The 21221-nt window shown below is 41.0% G+C and overlaps 1 long non-coding RNA gene across 1 annotated transcript in view; it reads left to right on the top strand.

Moving 5' to 3' along the window:
- The window catches only part of LOC139356730 (uncharacterized), a 125225-nt gene that overhangs the window by 96440 nt on the left and 7564 nt on the right, over nucleotides 1–21221 (top strand). The window contains exon 4 of the long non-coding RNA XR_011609090.1: nucleotides 735–852. This is a non-coding gene — a long non-coding RNA (uncharacterized lncRNA). The remainder of the gene's footprint in view (nucleotides 1–734; nucleotides 853–21221) is intronic.

Raw genomic sequence — 21221 nt, 5'->3', positions numbered from 1 at the left:
AACATGCCGTATGTTCTAGTAAATTTATGTTTATATGCCAATTAAGATGTGAGGTCAAAATTTATTTCATAACCCCAGAAAAGAGCTGAGGAATTGTAGCTAGGAGAGCAAACTGCCAAATATAAGCTCTGACAGCTAAATGCAACCTCCTCCCCCTCCCTCCCATCCTCCCCATTCTGTCCTCTGTACTTGATCATGCAGAGCTCCATGGGGGAGGAAATGAAAGCTCTCAAGTCCCAGGCAGCCCTGTTGAGGCTGCTTCACAGGACATTTCTGAGGAGATTTTGTTTGTGAGCCACAAAATTGGATCCATAACAAGATCCATAAGCAGGTCACTGAGGGGGAAACAAAAGCCAGAGACTTGTAGGACAGACTAAAGTGCCTCAAAATTCTTTATGGAGGAAAGACTTCATGGAGTTGAATGAAGCAGGAAATAGAAGAGCGGACCAAGCAAAAAGATTGAGGTACAACTTGGCCTTATTTGACTTTTAAAATAGATCAATCCCTGTAAGGGTTGGGCAACTAAACATAAAGGTTCTCTCAGAAAGATCAGCCATTAGCAATTCCATTCCAGTAGGGCTAAAGCTGGGTCTCTCAGATGAGATTCCAGTTGGTTTTCCCATTACGGGGTCCTCTGTTTTGCTCCCTTAGGGCTACTTCTCATTGTAAACTTTTCACATTCTCCCTAACTTCCCTATTTTTTGATATTCTCTTCCATGTTGCCCACTGCGGAGGCCAAAGCAACTCCATCTTGGAAGCTAATCTGTCCATCACGTCGGCTTCTGACTAATTCTTGTTCCAGGAAGGCTTTTAAAACTTACAGTTTATCTACTGTTCCTTGTGTAAGAGCAGGTACTGTAAATCCTTCCTTTGGGTAAAATAATCTTGACATTATCATTATCATACTTCAATTGCCCTATAAATCCCTTCTGAATCATTCTTTTCCCTGTGGTCTGTAATCCCTGGGTCTGGGGGGTACTGGGGGGATCCATCATCTTGTCTTGCAGCTGCCTGAGACCAGACATGTCCTTTGTTCATAAATCCCTATTAAATGTTTCTTCCTAAGAAACAAAAAAACTGAATTTGTCAGCCTCTTTCTTTGGCCCCTCAGCTTCCTCAGACTTTTGGGGATAGGTTTGCATAAACCTGCCCACTGCAGAACACCCTCCATGAACATTAGTAATATTTCACATTTTATCAAAGCCCTCTTTATCATTTTTCCTTAAGATTCTGAGTACCCATCAGCCATGTCACTCAGCAAGAGAACCTATTATACCCTAATGGTTTCCCCATGAATATGAATGCAGTATGCAGTTTGTGGGGCAGAAGATAAATGTCCCTCAAAGCTGAGCTCAAGAAGCCTTCCTAGAAAGTTTTTCTGACCAGTGTGGCTGTGGGCTCCAGGCCATGTTGTCTCCACCTGCCTGGAAGCCTCCAGCACTGGCTTGGAAGACAGCCTTGCTGTCTTCTCTGGGTCTTGGAAAACCTGTACTTCTTAGGACTCATTCAGGATGAGCATGTTCTGCACAAGGACTTCTTCAGGAAAGGCACTCCCTCCCAACTAAAGGAACGTTCCTCAAAGCAATCTGAGAAGTGCAGTCCACCTGCCTCCAGCTGGGTGGCCACAGACACCTCAGGCTCCTGCCTCCCTGTATTTTCATGCCCCACAGCAAAAAACATGGCGGGTATTTCTTTCCAGTTATGCCCTGAGCCAAATATTGAGCTTTTCTGCCCAAGAAGCACAAAATTCTAGCACTGGCAGGGGTGCAACCCAAGGGGTGGCTGGGGTTCTCACTGCCTTTGGCCATGGGGCAGACTGGTCTAGATAGCGGGGGGGATGTTTTCAGGGTGGAAGTTTCCCCTCCACCTACTTATGAAGACATTGGGTGCTGGAGCACCTGTGTTCCCATGAGGCCAGTGTGGGCCAGTCGTGACTTCAAAAGGCCCTTGAGGCTCAACTAAGTGTGCCAGTTTCATTCTGAACATGCTGCTGAGCATCCCTGCTGAGCCACAGGAGGATCAGATACTGTGAGCTTCTGGTCTGTTAATGCTCAAGAGCCAGGGCATGTGGGGAAGACTCCAGAACTCCTAACTCTTGCTAACCTTACATCTGGGATTCTTACACCCTCAGCTGAAGACCTTGATGAATTTCAACTTTGAAGAGTTTCTTCTTTTACTTGGCCATTTCAACCAGGCTTTGCTAAAGTCCTCTGAAATTGGGGCACTGAAAGTCAATTACTTGGATCACAAGTTGCCTGTGAAATCTGCAAGGATCTGCTGTCAGGGCTCATTAAACCCCAAAGTATGGCACTTTGGCATGCAGACTACTCTGACCCAGAGAAACTGGAAGGCCTCAGTAGCCAGGTCTTTGTCCTTCCCTCCTGGTTCCTGCCCCTTTTTCTCACCCAAAGTGAGTCACAGAAACTGGAATTCTTTTTCCTCAAGGAAGGTCATAGAAACTAGAACTCCTGTCTCCCAAAGCCAGCCATAAAACCTAGCAAGGTCACTCTCTCCCTTCTCCCTGGAAGACCTTCATTCCCGTGGGGTCCTGCCCCATACACAGGTGAAAGGGAATTGTACAGAGCAACCTTGCTGGGTTTCCTCACTCCATCCATCACTGTTAAGTCAGATCCTCTGTGTCCAATCATGTTTCTGCATGGCTGTTCATTCATCAAACCTAAATATAAAAATAAAGGTTTTCGAATCCTTTGACCCAGATGGTGGACTAGGAACAACTCCAGCCTCCAGCTCCCAGCGTGAGCAACACAGAAGACAGGTGATTTCTGCATTTTCAACTGAGGTACCGGGTTCTTCTCACTGGGTCATGTTGGACAGTTGGCGCTGGTCCGTGGGTGCAGCCCGACCAGCAAGAGCTGAAGCAAGGCGAGGCATCAACTCACCTGGGAAGTGCAAGGGGGAAGGAAATTCCTTTTCCTAGCCAAAGGAAATTGAGATGCACAACACCTGGAAAATCAGGTAACTCCCACCCTGATACTGCGTTTTACCAAGGGTGTTAGCAAATGGCACACCAGGAGATTATATCCTACACCTGGCCCAGAGGGTCCCATGCCCATGGAGCCTCCCTCATTGCTAGCACAGCAGTCTGAGATCTAACTGCAAGGTGGCAGCGAGGCTGGGGGAGGGGCGCCTGCCATTGCTGAGGCTTAAGTAGGTAAACAAAGCCGCTGGGAAGCTCGAATTGGGTGGAGCCCACCACAGCTCAAGGAGGCCGGCCTGCCTCTATAGACTCCTCCTCTGGGGACGCGTCATAGCTAAACAAAAAGCAGCAGAAACCTTGGCAGAGGTAAATGCCCCCGTCTGACAGCTTTGAAGAGAGCAGTTGATCTCCCAGCATGGAGGTTGAGATCTGAGAACGGACAGACTGCCTGCTCAAGTGGGTCCCTGACCCCTGAGTAGCCTAACTGGGAGACATCCCCCACTAGGTGCAGACTGACACCTCACACCTCACACGGTGGGGTACACCCCTGAGATGAAGCTTCAAGAGCAAGAATCAGACAGCAACACTTGCTGTTCAGCAATATTCTATCTTCTGCAGCCTCTGCTGCTGATACCCAGGCAAGCAGGGTCTGGAGTGGACCTCAAGCAAACTCCAACAGACCTACAGCTGAGGGTCCTGATTGTTAGAAGGAAAACTAACAAACAGAAAGGACACCCATACCAAAACCCCATCAGTACGTCACCATCATCAAAGACCAAAGGCAGATAAAACCACAAAGATGGGGGAAAATGCAGGGCAGAAAAGCTGGAAATTCAAAAAATCAGAGCGCATCTCCCCCTCCAAAGGAACGCAGCTCATTGCCAGCAACGGAACAAAGCTGGATGGAGAGTGACTTTGACGAGTCAAGAGAAGAAGGCTTCAGTCAATGAAACTTCTCAGAGCTAAAGGAGGAACTACGTAACCAGCGCAAAGAAACTAAAAACCTGGAAAAAATATTTGATAAATGGCTAACTAGAATAACCAATGTAGAGAAGTCCTTAAAAGAACTGATAGAGATGAAAACCATAACACAAGAACTACGTGACAAATGCACAAGCTTCAGTAACTGACTCGATCATCTGGAAGAAAGAGTATCAGCGATTGAAGAGCAAATGAATGAAATGAAGCGAGAAGAGAAGTGTAGAGAAAAAAGAGTAAAAAGAAATGAACAAAGCCTCCAAGAAATATGGGATTATGTGAAAAGACCAAATCTACGTCTGATTGGTGTGCCTGAAAGTGACGGGAAAAATGGAACCAAGTTGGAAAACACTCTGCAGGATATCATCCAGGAGAACTCCCCTAACCTAGTAAGGCAGGCAAACATTCAAATTCAGGAAATACAGAGAACGCCACAAAGATACTCCTCAAGAAGAGCAACTCCAAGACACATAATTGTCAGATTCACCAAAGTTGAAATGAAGGATAAAATGTTAAGGGCAGCCAGAGAGAAAGGTTGGGTTACACACAAAGGGAAGCCCATCAGACTAACAGCAGATCTCTCGGCAGAAACTCTCCAAGCCAGAAGAGAGTGGGGGCCAATATTCAACATTCTTAAAGAAAAGAATTTTCAACCCAGAATTTCGTATCCAGCCAAACTAAGTTTCATAAGTGAAGGAGAGATAAAATCCTTTACAGACAAGCAAATGCTTAGAGATTTTGTCACCACCAGGCCTGCCCTACAAGAGATTCTGAAAGAAGCACTAAACATGGAAAGGAACAACAGGTACCAGTCATTGCAAAAACATGTCAAAATGTAAAGTCCATCGAGGCTAGGAAGAAACTGCATCAACTAGTGAGCAAAATAACCAGCTAATATCATAATGACAGGATCAAGTTCACACATAACAATATTAACCTAAATGTAAATGGACTGAATGGTCCAATTAAAAGATGCAGACTGGCAAATTGGATAAAGAGTCAAGACCCATCAGTTTACTGTATTCAGGAGACTCATCTCATATGCAGAGACACACATAGGCTCAAAATAAAGGGATGGTGGAAAAGCAGGGGTTGCAATCCTAGTCTCTGATAAATCAGACTTTAAACCATCAAAGATCAAAAGAGACAAAGAAGGCCATTACATAATGGTAAAGGGATCAATTCATCAGGAAGAGCTAACTATCCTAAATATATATGCACCCAATACGGGAGCACCCAGATTCATAAAGCAAGTCCTTAGAGACTTACAAAGAGACTTAGACTCCCATACAATAATAATGGGAGACTTTAACACCCCACTGTCAACATTAGACACGTCAATGAGACAGAAAGTCAACAAGGATATCCAGGAATAGAATTCAACTCTGCACCAAGCAGACCTAATAGACATCTACAGAACCCTGCACCCTATATCAACAGAATATACATTCTTCTCAGCACCACATAGCACTTATTCCAAAATTGACCTCATAGTTGGAAGTAAAGCACTCCTTAGCAAATGTAAAAGAACAGAAATTATAACAAACTGTCTCTCAGACCACAGTGCAATCAAACTAGAACTCAGGACTAAGAAACTCAATCAAAAACACTCAACTACATGGAAACTGAACAACCTGCTCCTGAATGACTACTGGGTACATAACAAAATGAAGGCAGAAATAAAGATGTTCTTTGAAACCAATGAGAGCAAAGATACAACATACCAGAATCTCTGGGACACATTTAAAGCAGTGTGTAGAGGGAAATTTATAGCACTAAATGCCCACAAGAGAAAGCTGGAAAGATCTAAAATTGACACCCTAACATCACAATTAAAAGAACTAGAGAAGCAAGAGCAAACACATTCGAAAGCTAGCAGAAGGCAAGAAATAACTAAGATCAGAGCAGAACTGAAGGAGATAGAGACACAAAAAACCCTCCAAAAAGTCAATGAATCCAGTAGCTGGTTTTTTGAAAAGATCAACAAAATTGATAGACTGCTAGCAAGACTAATAAAGAAGAAAAGAGAGAAGAATCAAAGAGATGCAATAAAAAATGATAAAGGGGATATCACCACCGACCCCACAGAAATACAAACTACCATCAGAGAATACTATAAACACCTCTATGCAAATAAACTAGAAAATCTAGAAGAAATGGAAAATTTCCTGGACACTTACACTCTTCCAAGACTAAACCAGGAAGAGTTTGAATCCCTGAATAGACCAATAGCAGGCTCTGAAATTGAGGCAATAATTAATAGCCTACCAACCAAAAAAAGTTCAGGACCAGACAGTTTCACAGTCGAATTCTAACAGAAGTATGAGGAGGAGTTGGTACCATTCCTTCTGAAACTATTCCAATCAATAGAAAAAGAGGGAATCCTCCCTAACTCATTTTACGAGGCCAACATCATCCTGATACCAAAGCCTGACAGAGATACAACAAAAAAAGAGAATTTTAGACCAATATCCCTGATGAACATCGTTGCAAAAATCCTCAATAAAATAGTGGCAAACCGAATCCAGCAGCACATCAAAAAGCTTATCCACCATGATCAAGTGGGCTTCATCCCTGGGATGCAAGGCTAGTTCAACATACGCAAATCAATAAATGTAATCCGGCATATAAACAGAACCAATGACAAAAAACACATGATTATCTCAATAGATGCAGAAAAGGCCTTTGACAAAATTCAACAGCCCTTCATGCTAAAAACTCTGAAAAAATTCGGTATTGATGGAATGTATCTCAAAATAATAAGAGCTATTTATGACAAACCCACAGCCAATATCATACTGAATGGGCAAAAATTGGAAGCGTTCCCTTTGAAAACTGGCATGAGACAGGGATGCCCTCTCTCACCACTCCTATTCAACATAGTGTTGGAAGTTCTGGCTAGGGCAACCAGGCAAGGGAAAGAAATCAAGTGTATTCAGTTAGGAAAAGAAGAAGTCAAATTGTCCCTCTTTGCAGAAGACATGATTGTATATTTAGAAAACCCCATTGTCTCAGCCCAAAATCTCCTTAAGCTGATAAGCAACTTCAGCAAAGTCTCAGGATACAAAATCAATGTGCAAAAATCACAAGCATTCTTATATACACCAGTAACAGACAAACACAGAGCCAAATCATGAATGAACTCCCATTCACAATAGCTTCAAAGAGAATAAAATACCTAGGAATCCAACTTACAAGGGATGTAAAGGACCTCTTCAAGGAGAACTACAAACCACTGCTCAGTGAAATAAAAGAGGACACAAACAAATGGAAGAACATACCATGCTCATGGATAGGAAGAATCAATATCGTGAAAATGGCCATACTGCCCAAGGTAATTTATAGATTCAATGCCATCCCCATTAAGCTACCAATGACTTTCTTCACAGAGTTGGAAAAAACTGCTTTAAAGTTCATATGGAACCAAAAAAGAGCCCGCATCTCCAAGACAATCCTAAGCCAAAAGAACAAAGCTGGAGTCATCATGCTACCTGACTTCAAACTATACTACAAGGCTACAGTAACCAAAACAGCATGGTACTGGTACCAAAACAGAGATATAGACCAATGGAACAGAACAGAGCCCTCAGAAATAATACCATATATCTACAGTCATCTGATGTTTGACAAACCTGACAGAAACAAGAAATGGTGAAAGGATTCCCTATTTAATAAATGGTGCTGGGAAAATTGGCTAGCCATAAGTAGAAAGCTGAAACAGGATCCTTTCCTTACTCCTTATACGAAAATTAATTCAAGCTGGATTAGAGATCTAACTAAAACCATAAAAACCCTAGAAGAAAACCTAGATAATACCATTCAGGACATAGGCATGGGCAAGGACTTCATGTCTAAAACACCAAAAGCAATGGCAGCAAAAGCCAAAATTGACAAATGGGATCTAATTAAACTAAAGAGCTTCTGCGCAGCAAAGGAAACTACCATCAGAGTGAACAGGCAACCTACAGAATGGGAGAAAATTTTTGCAATCTACTCATCTGACAAAGGGCTAATATCCAGAACTTATAAAGGACTCAATCAATTTACAAGAAAAAAACAAACAACCCCATCAAAAAGTGGGCAAAGGATATGAACAGACACTTCTCAAAAGAAGACATTCATAGAGCCAGCAGACACATGAAAAAATGCTCATCATTAGTCTCCATCAGAGACATGCAAATCAAAACCACAATGAGATACCATCTCACACCAGTTAGAATGGCAATCATTAAAAAGTCAGGAAACAACAGGTGCTGGAGAGGATGTGAAGTAGGAACACTTTTACACTGTTTGTGGGACTGTAACCTAGTTCAACCATTGTGGAAAACAGTGTGGTGATTCCTCAAGGATCTAGAACTAGAAATACCATTTGACCCAGCCATCCCATTACTGGGGATATACCCAAAGGATTAGAAGTCATGCTGCTATAAAGACACATGCACACGTATGTTTATTGCGGCACTATTCACAATAGCAAAGACTTGGAATCAACCCAAATGTCCATCAGTGACAGACTGGATTAAGAAAATGTGGCACATATACACCATAGAATACTATGCAGCCATAAAAAAGGATGAGTTTGTGTCCTTTGTAGGGACATGGATGCAGCTGGAAACCATCATTCTCAGCAAACTATCGCAAGAACAGAAAACCAAATACCACATGTTCTCACTTGTAGGTGGGAATTGAACAATGAGATCACTTGGACACAGGAAGGGGAACATCACACACCAGGTCCTATTGTCGGGAGTGGGGAGGGGGAAGGATAGCATTAGGAGATATACCTAATGTAAATGACAAGTTAATGGGTGCAGCACACCAACATGGCACATGTATACATATGTAACAAACCTGCATGTTGTGCACATGTACCCTAGAACTTAAAGTTAAAAAAAAAAAATCCTTTGACCTAAAAAAAATAAATAAATAAAAAATAAATAAAATAAATAAATAAAGGTTTTCCCTGGGCGGGGGGGCGGGGAGGGGGTGTTGAAGTTTCTCTGACCTCTTCAGTGTGCGTATCTGTAAGAGCTACATTTATTAAGGTACTGATAGTGTTCTAGTCACCAAAATTTTAATGCATTAAGTCACTGAAAACTTACAATGGCCTCGTGAGAGAAATACTCTTATTGTTTCCATTTCATAGATGGGGAAGCTGAGGTACAGAGAGATTAAGAAATGTGATCAAACTTACATAGCTGGTAGGGGTAGGACCTGGCTTTCCAACTACACTGGTTTAGAGCGCTATCTTCTCCTCTGTCACTTGGGTACTAGACTTAACTCTTGATTTTGGCCTGTCACCTGACTTGTCATTGGAAACTCTTCTCAGTTTTGGTGACCTAGCTTTTGCGTGAACCACTTGGCTCATGGATTCCATGTACATTTGGATTTGTTTTCAGATTATATTCTTGGCTTGGTAACATAGCATTCCCCATGGCTAAAATTAAACATGACCCCTTTTCTTTCTCTTTCCTCCCTTAGCTTTATATTATTGCCTGGCCCAACTGTGTAAGGGATAAAGTTTGGATAGGATCCATTCATTCCCACTTTCTAGGACAGAATGCTGGCAAGAACATGATTTCAGAGTTGGGTCAAATGATTTGATTTCAGTGTTGAGCCAAATGACTTAGGATTGAGGATGGAGTTCTAGAACCTGTCCGCCTAACTGAAGGCACCATGAGGACATGTACTGTCTCAGTTTCGTTTACCTTTATATCTTCAGCACTGGCATGGCACTTGGCACATACTGAGCCCTCAATAAATGTTTATTGAATGAAGACATGAATTAATGACTGAAGAGGGGGAGGCAATGGTACTGGGCAGACTGTGGAGTGAGGTGTCAAAGTAAGGCCACTTAGATGCTTAGGCTTGGTGCCTTATCAACCAGGTGCCAGGTCTGTTGGATATATCCACAAGAGCCAGGAAAAGCCCCACCAGATGGTGGAAGACCCTGGATATACTTCCTGCTCCTGGTGGGGTCTGGTGTAACCGAAAGCAAACAGGTTCGCCGGTAGACTTTGTAGAAAAGACAAAGTTAGGAGAACTGGTCAAAATTCCCTAGTCTGCCATTCTTGTAAGCAAAAGTCTGAGGCAGGTCTCCTGTAGCTTCTTTAAAAAGTACTACTACTTCTCCTGTAGTAGTTGTACAGTCTCCCTTTAGCTTCTTTACAGGCAATGCTAATCATTTGCTTCAACCTTGCATGGACGCCTAGACTCTACACACATGCAGGGCATTAGCTCTGGGCACATTTGCCCCATTTCCTTTTTTTTTTTTCTTTTTCTGAGACAGAGTCTCACTCTGTCACCCAGGCTGGAGTGGAGTGCAGTGGTACGATCTCAGCTCACTGTAAGCTCCGCCTCCCGGGTTCATGCCATTCTCCTGCCTCAGCCTCCGGAGTAGCTGGGACTACAGGCGCCCGCCACCATGCCCAGCTAATTTTTTGTATTTTCAGTAAAGACGGGGTTTCACCGTGTTAGCCAGGATGGTCTCAATCTCCTGACCTCGTGATCTGCCTGCCTCGGCCTCCCAACATGCTGGGATTACAGGCATGAGCCACCGCGCCCGGCGGCCCCATTTCTTTAACTCAGCAAGGCACTGTGTTGGGAGGTAGCTGGGCATCTTCCTTAATCAGCCTCTATCATCATGCTACTGAAAACCCTCACTGCTATCACTTATGGCCTTCTGTGGCCTCTCACACTCTCACTAGAGATTATGTCTGTATTAGTCCGTTCTCACACTGCTATGAAGGCACACCTGAGACTGGGTAATTTGTGAAGAAAAGAGGTTTAATTGACTTACAGTTCCGCAGGCTGTATAGGAAGCATGTTTGGGAAGGCTTCAGGAAACTTACAATCATGGCAGAAGAAGGGGAAGCCAGTACACTGTCTTACATGACAGGAGCAGGAGAAAGAGACTGGAGGGGGAAGTGCTGCACACTTTTAAACAACATCTCATGAGAACTCACTATCACGAGAATAGCAAGGGGGAAATCCACTCCTATGATCCAATCACTTCCCACCAGGTCCCTGCTCCAACATTGGGGATTACATTTCAGCATGAGATTTGGGTGGGAACAGAAATCCAAACCATATCAATGTCTTATTTCATATCTGTATCCTCAGTGCCTAGCGAAGTGCCTGGCTTCGGATAGAGTTGATGCTCAAGAAATGCTTATTTCTTAAATAAATGAATGCATGGGAGACATATGACTTGGGCACATAGGTCAGTAGGGAATAGGTCAATAGGGTCAATAGGGAAAGTGCTAAGCATTGTGTGTCTCTGACACCAACTTCTTTTTTTGCATGCAAACATATCACCATTTCTATTTTTATTCTCCATTTTACATTTTGTACATTGAGTTCTCTGAACTTTTTATTTCATTCTTGTATTTCATTACTATGGATATATTTTGTGCTTGAATAAAGGCAGGCATTAAAGATATTGAGAATTTTAACTACAAATTTTTTCATAAATAGGGGAAATTTTGGATTTCACCCTTAGAAATACAAATCTTGAGAGAAAACCTTGAGTGAATAAGTAGAATGGATCATCTTCATCCTTCAAAAATAAAATTAAAAAAACTTTTGAGCCTTATTCCTTTGACTTATGATGTTGAAATTATGACCCAAAATATTAACTTGTGTTATTACCATATATTTTTTTTCAGTTAATTCAGCCTGAATAATGAATTTGGATGATTAAATTTGCATGCCTGAATATGAGACCCACTCTTGAATATGAAAAATACCAAGGGATAGGAATAGCAGAGGTAATTAAAATGATCCCCAGATCTACCCCTCTCATTTCAATAATTTATCTCAGTATCTCACACTAAGCTTTTTAGTAACAGGTAAGCAGAATCAACTAACTTGAGTGCCGTCTTCTCTAGTCCCCATTCGCCCTCCCACAGAAGTCCTGACCTGCGGTGCAGTGGCCACAGCTTGGCAGTGGGAGCTGCAACAGGAAACAGATTCCAGTTAGTTCACATTTCCCAGTCGGCTCCTGGAATAACTGAGGGTCAGCTGTAACAAATCTGGCTTTTATCTTAGAGGCAAATAATGCCAGGCATCAACTCTGTATTTGTTTTCCCTCTCAAGACCATCCCCCACTATAATATTTCATTTCTATTACTTTAAAAATAATCAAATAAAAATAAACCTTTATTTTTTCTCGCCCCAAATACCTTGCCTTTTATCCAGAGAAATAAAAATCTCATTTGCCTTTTATCCAGAGACATAAAAATCTTGGCAATAGAGCATATTTTTTGGATTTAAGTGTGACACCTGGGATGAGTATATTTATCTTTTTTTCTGACTTTTGTTTTGCGTTTAAGAAATGAAAGAACTGGTTCTGATTCATTACTTGCAAATACACTGGAGATTTCCTGCTCTGTCAGGATAAATTATTTTACATAATGAGTATTTGCAATTGTACCTTCCCCTTGCCATCCATGGAGGTGGGACTTTTTTGTTCTCTTGAAACGACCTCAGTTGTGCTGAATGAGGGGCGGGGAGGCGAATGGTAGCAGCCAAGTTGCAAAGGGGGCAGATTACATTAGAAAAGACGAGGGAGGAGAAGGGTGGACAAGGAAATTCAAGGGCAGAGATGTAGGGAAGGAGAGAGACATGGGGAAGGGGAGAGGATGATGAAGAATTACTGATAGTGAGAGACTTTGGATGTATTATGTGCTGAGGCTGGTTTCCAGGAAGCCCAGTTTTATGCAGGTTATGCTACTAAACATAGAGGGTTCAGCATTTATAAGAGTACGACCATTCTCACTATAAATATATACATCTTCATGACTTTTTTACTCATGTCTTTTATGTAGTGTATTTTTGCATTTTTTTTTATTCTCGTGAGCAACTCAAGCAACTTAAACAATGATGGATATATTGTTTTTATAACATACAATTCTATTGAGGGTGAAATTTAATTTTTATAGTCTGGCATTGGAGTGGTTTGTTTCAGGAACTCTTAAGTATACTTTCTCCTTTAACATATTTACATATTTATAAATGTTTATAAGTTGAGAAAGCGTTATTAAAAAAATCAGCTAAGTCCCAATCTGTACTCTGAAAGTACTATTATACAAGAACATTAACATAATTTTGATACTATTCTATGTATCACATTTGATACTCTGTGAATATCTTTCCTTTTCCTTTTTTTTTTTTAAAAAAAAAAAACAGATTCCAGGGTTTTTTTTGTTTTGTTTTGTTTTTTTTGCACTGGTTTCTAACATAATTTTAAAAATCTGTTTTTATTGTAGTTTTAAATTCATCCCTCCTTAATTTTGTTTGTTTCGGGGAGGGTATTTTTGCTCTTGCTACTGCTTAACTTGTTATTACATTCTGTAGCTTTCTATGCAGTAAGGTAGCTTTTGTCTAGTGTGTAGCATAGGGCTTTGTTTACAGCAGAATAAATGTTAGTATACTAACAGCGTTCCCTAACTACTTCTAGGGGACAATGGGTATGATGGCTTTTTCATATGTCAACTTGATGAGGCTGAATTATAGTCCCTAGTTATTCAATCAAACATTAATTTAAGTGCCACCATGAAGGGATTTTGCACATTAAAGCCTCTAATCAGTTGACTTTAAATTAATCAAGAGATTATCCTGGGTGACCTAATTAGGTGAGCCCTGTCAAAGAGGCCATCCCTGTGCTTAGAGATTGCAAATGGCTGCTGGGTCCACAATTCCTCTCCCCCTACTCTGAATCCTGGGGTTCTAGTCTACTTATTACTTTCCCTACCTAATGGCCAGTAAGCCTCAGCTGTGCCTGTAGAGTTCCAATCTACTTATGATCTTTCCTTCCCAACTGCCTGTGGAAGGAGCTTTAGCCTGTGCCTGTGGGTAACTGCTTTCTCATTTCTTCTCTAAGTGTCTAGCCTATAAACTTTTATAAACTTTAGACTTGTTTAACCACCCTTATGATTGGGCAAACCAATTCCTTGTAACAAATAACAGATACATGCACACACACATACACCCCTACTGGTTCTGCTTGCTTGGTTGAACCCTGACTCAGAGAGTGGGTATCTGATTCCTTCTCTTTTCTCCCCAGTGACTCTCATTAAGTTTAGTTCTCAGTAAACTTAACTGAGAGTGAATGATTTCTGGAATCCTCAAGGTCTAAAATGCAGTCTATCTACCTGAAGTATAATTTTAATAAACTTATAGGCTTTGGTCAAACTAGTGTACCTGAGAGTTCAGTGTTTCCTTTTTCATTTCAAATGTTTTCCTTTTTAATTGTTTTAAACGCTTTCTCAACTTATAAACCCTTCTTTTGACAAAAGAAAAACAGCTAAAGATTTTGAATATATTTGTCCTAGTTTCCCTCTCAAGTGAGCAATGAGACTGTGGACCTAGAAGGGACCGCTCCTGTTGGAGCTCCAAACAGCTCCATCTCAGTCAATGAAAGATGCTTGGGGGTTGAGGGCTGATCTTATCTGAGGGTGCTGGGCCAGGAGGATCTGTGTCATGTACTCACATCTTTAGTGGGAGGTCAACATTCTCTCCAGCCCCCTCACTTGTCCTGTTGAGGAGATAAGGGTAAAGGGCAAATAATAAAGTCACTAAATGGGTGGTATGGAAAGTAAGAAATACAGCTTTTAATTGGAGGAATGGTGAAATTGGAAATAGTAACTATCTTTCTGCCTGTCTGCTTTCTTTCCTTCCCTCCTCTTTCCCTCCCTGCCTATTTTTCTTTCCTTCCTTCCTGCCTTCCTGCCTTCCTTCCTTTTTCTCCCTATCATCTTTTTCCCTCCATGCAGCAGTTACGGTGAGGTAAGTTGTGATAAGATGGGTTGGAAAATATTTCTCAATGTCAGGTTATCAGACACTTGGAAGGCCAAGCAGTATGTGGTCAGGGTGAAGGTTGGGTTGGAGACTGATTGACATGTGAGGAAAGGAAGCAGGAAGTGGACAGGTTGATCACAGTGGGACCCAGATGGAAGGGGAAAAAAAGTTGGCTATCATCCAGACCTGTGTCAAAAGGCAAGAGAGATCCTGAGCCTCATAGCTACTCCCACTCGGTTCACTGGGATGGGATGCAAGCCGACTCAGGCACCAGGACCCAGAGCACATTTTCCTGGAGTGTCTTCTTGCTTGGACCTCTGGGAGAATATGGGGTAGGTGAACTGTCCATGGTGCTGGAGGAAGTGGCTGGCCATGGTCATGACAGACAGGTGGTCTTGGATTTAGAGACTCAGGATCCTGTCTGTCTCTTGGTTGCATGACTAATGGGAAGGTGTTCTAGTTCTGGCAGATTGGCTGGGACAACATGAAAGCCGCGTCAAAAATGTCTTATTTTACTTAGCCCTAATCCTACCGCATTTACTTTATAGGAGCAAAGTACATAGAGAAATAAGAGGTATAGAAGATTACCTAGACTTCTTTTGGGGGGCCTATTTAGTTTGGCTTGTGATGAAGAATAATTCTGAGGAACAATCTGCTAGAGAGATTTCAGAGAGATTAAGGGGATTATTAAAATGTTCTTCTTTGGTTATAGCAGAGGTTTGTAACACTTTTAAATCACTGTCAAGAAAACAAAGGGATGTCTAGGTAATGTTGTATGGAATACATAGAGCAGGATATTTTAATATTAATCTCTGTTTTACCTCCAGGAACACCAAATAATGGAGCAATTGTATTCTGCACCCAAAAATTATAGTTTATCATAAAAGGGTCACATGCTCCATTGCCTTACAAGAGAAATTTTATTTGAATTATAAGGCATTTCTAAACCTTGTGAATGATTGGTAGGAGGTGTAGTCTTTTGTAACACAGAAAACCACTGACTAGAGTTACAGTTCCCATTAACAGGAGTGTAAGTGAAATAATTTTGTTTCAACAGTCATATCCTCAGGGTGAATGGGTCATAGGAAGTGATTAAATTGAAAACATGAACCCAGTAATAATCACTATATATGTATCCCCTGTGGATGACCTCCCTTTTTTTCCCTCAGAACTTTAGCATTCTCTGACATTTACCATTGTATAAAGATATACTGATAACAATAATAAGGTGATTGAATATGCCATTAGATTTTTTCACTCTAAAAGTATTCTCAGCACAGGAAACTGCATATTGATATTCTTTTCTAAATTGAAATCTTATACAGAGGGCAAAAGGATTAGATAGATATAACAAATAATTTGATGGCAAGAAAAATACCATACATCAGAAACAATGAACTTTTGTAGTAAAAATACAAGTACGGTAATAATAAAAACAATGCTTTGCAAAGTTATAGGGCATATATTTGAATCAGAACAGCTCTTCAAACAGAAAATAATGGAAATGTTATGAATGTTTATTTAAAGTGATTATTCTGACCTGATAATCCTGAACAATTGGCAAAAATTAGAATTTATGCTTTAGCTCATAAAATGGAGGCTCTACTTCAGAAAATTATGTATGTCTTCAGAGCAATATGACTCTCTGAAGGCTGCTTATTTCTAGTGTATTTTTGGAGTTGCTTTAGCTTGGGCCACAATGGAGCTCTGGATTGTTAATGCTAGGGTTAATCCCAACATTATCTGCTCTCTATTGTACCTCCTTGCAGCTGAGTGAGGAGGAACACCTCCTCTGACAGATGTCAATACCTGATTTGTATACATTACACATGTGCTAACAGTCGCCTACAGCCTTGTGTACATTTCAGGGTCAAAACAGGTGTTGAGTGAGGAACAAGAGTGAGGTGCTAGGCATGGATGGAGACACAGAGACACAGAGGCAAGCACAGCAGGCAGCTAATCTGGAAATGGCCATTCTGATGCATGGAGAAACCAAAGGCATGAGATATATCAGAATCAAGCCTCAGTGATGGAATAGAAAGAAAGGAGAGCTGAATTAGGGGAAGAGGGTGGTGAATGCCAGTCAGGAAACTTCCACTAGGAATCCCCTCTCCTCCACCAGACAAATTCTTGCATAATGTAGAAGGGAGAGATTGCTTAATTCAAGATGTTCGTTGAATAAATGAATCCGTGAATGACTTATCATCTCTTCCTGCTCATTCCATTTAGGCATTTCCAAACTTCTGTTCTAAGCTCTCATCTTTTATCTTTCCCTCAGGTGATCACCTCTGCTTCCTGGGTTGAACTTTATGATACCATGTGTACAGCTCCCAGAGCTTCTTCTTCAGAACTTATTTCTCTCTTTTGAACTTCAGATCTGAATTTCCATTTGTTTGTTGTATGTCCCAAAAGTGCTTCCAATTCATCATGCCCAAGAGGGAATTAATTTCCTTCCTCAAGTCTGATCTTCCTTTTCCTTTGTTCTGTATCTTGAATTTTGTGATCGTGCCTTTCCTTGATTAACTCAATCTTGAAGTGTTGTTGTTATCTCCCTTACTTCTTGCATCCATTTAGTAAGAAATCACGTTCATTTTCCCTCTTCAAGATTTCTTGACTCATTCCCTCTGTGCCATTCCCATGGATAATGCCCTAGTTCAGAACTTTATTATCTCTACATTGCTCTTTGAATTATTTTCTGAAACACCCATGGCCATGTCATTCCCCACATGAAGTGCTCAGCAGAGCTGCCTGAGGATGCTGGCTTACCAATTCTCTGCAAAGTCCAAAAGAACCCAGTCTCTCAGGGTGAGGCAGGACTCACATTTGAGGATGTTTTACAAAAGTTGCTACTGCAAAATCCTTTTAAAAGTTCAATATATTCTAGAGATGGAGGTGCTTCTGACTTGATTTAGCCATGACCTAATTGTCTTGGTGAAAGCTATTAATATGCTGGAAGGAATTCCTTCAGGTCCCTTCCTTCTCATAATGAATTTTTTAAGGGCAACATTCAAAATCAAGGTCAGCACACAAAGGCGTCACTTGCCTTATGGTACTAGTTAGAGGTTTTAAGCCAATTTGACTCTGGGTTAATTTTTTTTTTTTTCCATGTAAAAACTAGCTGTAGCTAATTTCATTTAAGAAATCACAGTACATATAATACAGGAGACCTTATGACATTTCCCCCCCTCAAAGCAGTACCCTATAGATGACCATAAATGTCTGAAGTGGTCGTCCTAAGGCACTGGGCACTGGGCACAGAAGGGGTTTCTGGACCATGAGTGAGCTGTCTTCTGCCTTTATAATATGTAACACTTAGTCTGTTTTTCTCCATTAACACCTTGGTTTCTTTTTCCTTTTCTTTTCTTTTCTTTTTTTTTCTTTTCTGAAGTATTTTGAGATGGAGTCTTGCTCTGTCACCCAGGCTGGAGTGCAGTTGTGCGATCTCAGCTCACTGCAACCTCCACTTCCCAAGTTCAAGCAATTTTCGTGCCTCAGCCTCCTGAATAGCTGGGATTACAGGTGTGCACCACCACATCTGGCTATTTTTTTTTTTTCTATTTTTAGTAGAGATGAGGTTTCACCATGTTGGCCAGACTGGTTTTGAACTCTTGACCTCAAGTGATCCACCCGCCTTGGCCTCCCAAAGTGCTGGGATTACAGGCGTGAGCCACTGCACTCAGCCAGTTTCTTTTTCTTTAGTGACATTTTCTCCCTTTTGGACTATCTAGCTCAGGTTAAGCTTTTAAAATGTGTTTGTCTCAGTAAATTAAAACATTGAATTATATTGACTAGGGCTCTTGAGTTAAGTGAATACTATTGTATTCTAATTTTAAGAATACTGTATACATATACACAATATATTCCGGCAGTTCAGCCAGGCACCTAATTCTCAAACCAAGAAGCATTACAAAATGTGTGCTCTGTTGCTAGTGAAGTGTAGGCATAGTTTTTTTTTTTTTTTTCTTTTTTTAATGAAAGGATATTTGGTTTTGGTAAGGTGCTTGTTTTCTTTAATAATTGGAAATAGAAACTTAAGAGTAGTAATGAAACTGGTTTAAAATAAGAAAGGAGGTGGAAGTGTCCCAGTGGAGTGAGGTTAATTCCCTGTTGCGGAATTTGGGTTTTAGGTGCCTGAGGCACAGGAAAGCAGGAATGTTTGTGTAGTTTTCTAAAAGTACTTGAGAGTCCCTAGGCAATGTGGGATTGAAGGAGGGAAACACCAGGCCAAAGTCTCTCTGCCCTTAGGAGTTAAAATGCATTTGCTTAATTCAAGGCATGAGGATGCATATCTCATGGAGTCATGAGTATTGACACTTGCATTCTCAGAACTTTTCTAGGAAACACAGTTTATGAAGCAGAATTGTAGATTTATCCCACTTTAAACATGTCACATATTAAAATCCGATTTTTACAAAGCAAATTAAGTATTAATAACTTGTTTTATAAAAAGATTCACCATATGATTATTTAAAATGCAAACTCTCCTAGCATGGTTCATATGTGCTAGCTTTTTAATTTAATTTTATTTTACTTTATTTAAGTTCTGGGATACATGTGCTGAACGTGCAGGTTTGTTACATAGGTATACATGTGCCGTGGTAGATTGCTGCTCCTATCAACCTGCCATCTAGGTTTTAAGCCCTGCATGCAGTAGGTGTTTGTCCTAGTGCTCTCCCTCCCCTTGCTCTCCACCCCCGAATAGGCCCCAGCGTGTGATGTTCCCCTCCCTGTGTCCATGTGTTCTCATTGTTCAACTCCCACTTATGAGTGAGAACATGCGGTGTTTCGTTTTCTGTTCTTGTGTTAGTTTGCTGAGGATGATGGTTTCCAGCTTCATCCATGTCCCTGCAAAGGACATGAACTCATTTTTTTTTTTTTTATTATTATACTTTGAGTTCTAGGGTACATGTGCATAATGTGCAGGTTTGTTACATATGTATACTTGTGCCATGTTGGTGTGCTACACCCATCAACTCATCAGCACCCATCAACTCATCATTTACATCAGGTATAACTCCCAATGCAATCCCTCCCCCCTCCCCCCTCCCCATGATAGGCCCCCGTGTGTGATGTTCCCCTTCCTGAGTCCAAGTGATCTCATTGTTCAGTTCCCACCTATGAGTGAGAACATGCGGTGTTTGGTTTTCTGTTCTTGTGATACTTTGCTAAGAATGATGGTTTCCAGCTGCATCCATGTCCCTACAAAGGACACAAACTCATCCTTTTTTATGGCTGCATAGTATTCCATGGTGTATATGTGCCACATTTTCTGAATCCAGTCTGTCACTGATGGACATTTGGGTTGATTCCAAGTCTTTGCTATTGTGAATAGTGCTGCAATAAACATACGTGTGCATGTGTCTTTATAGCAGCATGATTTAGAATCCTTTGGGTATATTCCCAGTAATGGGATGGCTGGGTCATATGGTACATCTAGTTCTAGATCCTTGAGGAATCGCCATACTGTTTTCCATAATGGTTGAACTAGTTTACAATCCCACCAACAGTGTAAAAGTGTTCCTATTTCTCCACATCCTCTCCAGCACCTGTTGTTTCCTGACTTTTTAATGATTGCCATTCTAACTGGTGTGAGATGGTATCTCATTGTGGTTTTGATTTGCATTTCTCTGATGGCCAGTGATGATGAGCATTTTTTCATGTGTCTGTTGGCTGTATGAATGTCTTCTTTTGAGAAATGTCTGTTCATATCCTTTGCCCACTTTTTGATGGGGTTGTTTGTTTTTTTCTTGTAAATTTGTTTGGAACTCATTATTTTTTATGGCTGCATAGTATTCCCATCAAGCTACCACTGACTTTCTTCACAGAACTGGAAGAAACTACTTTAAATTTCATGTGGAACCAAAAAAGAGCCCATATAGCCAAGACAATCCTAAGCAAAAAGAACAAAGCTGGAGGCATCATGCTACCTGACTTCAAACTATACTACAAGGCTACAATAACCAAAACAGCATGGTACTGGTACCAAAACAGATATATAGACCAATGGAATAGAACAGAGGCCTCAGAAATAACACCACACATCTACAACCATCTGGTCTTTGACAAACCTGACAAAAACACGCAATGGGGAAAGGATTCTCTATTTAATAAATAGTGTTGGGAAAACTGGCTAGCCATATGCAGAAAACAGAAACTGGAGTTCTTCCTTACACCTTATACAAAAATTAAGATGGATTAAAGACTTAAATGTAAAACCTAAAACCATAAAAACCCTAGAAGAAAACTTAGGCAATACCATTCAGGACATAGGCATGGTCAAAGACTTCATGACTAAAACACCAAAAGCAATGGCAATATGTACTAGCTTTAAATCATAGTAACTACCCAGAACTTTCAGGAGCACCTTGCAGAGAGTAAGGAGGAGCTCTAGTTGCACATATGAACTTGGTGCACACTTGCTTCTATGTGAAAATGATCTGGATAAAGGGCATCCTCAGATGATCCTGCAATCCCTGTTGGGCCAAGAGTTTAAGTAAAGTTTTAG

This window comes from Macaca nemestrina, chromosome 10 (genome assembly GCF_043159975.1).
Source record: "Macaca nemestrina isolate mMacNem1 chromosome 10, mMacNem.hap1, whole genome shotgun sequence".
NCBI lineage: Eukaryota > Metazoa > Chordata > Mammalia > Primates > Cercopithecidae > Macaca > Macaca nemestrina.
This window is presented reverse-complemented; position numbering and strand designations above follow the sequence as displayed.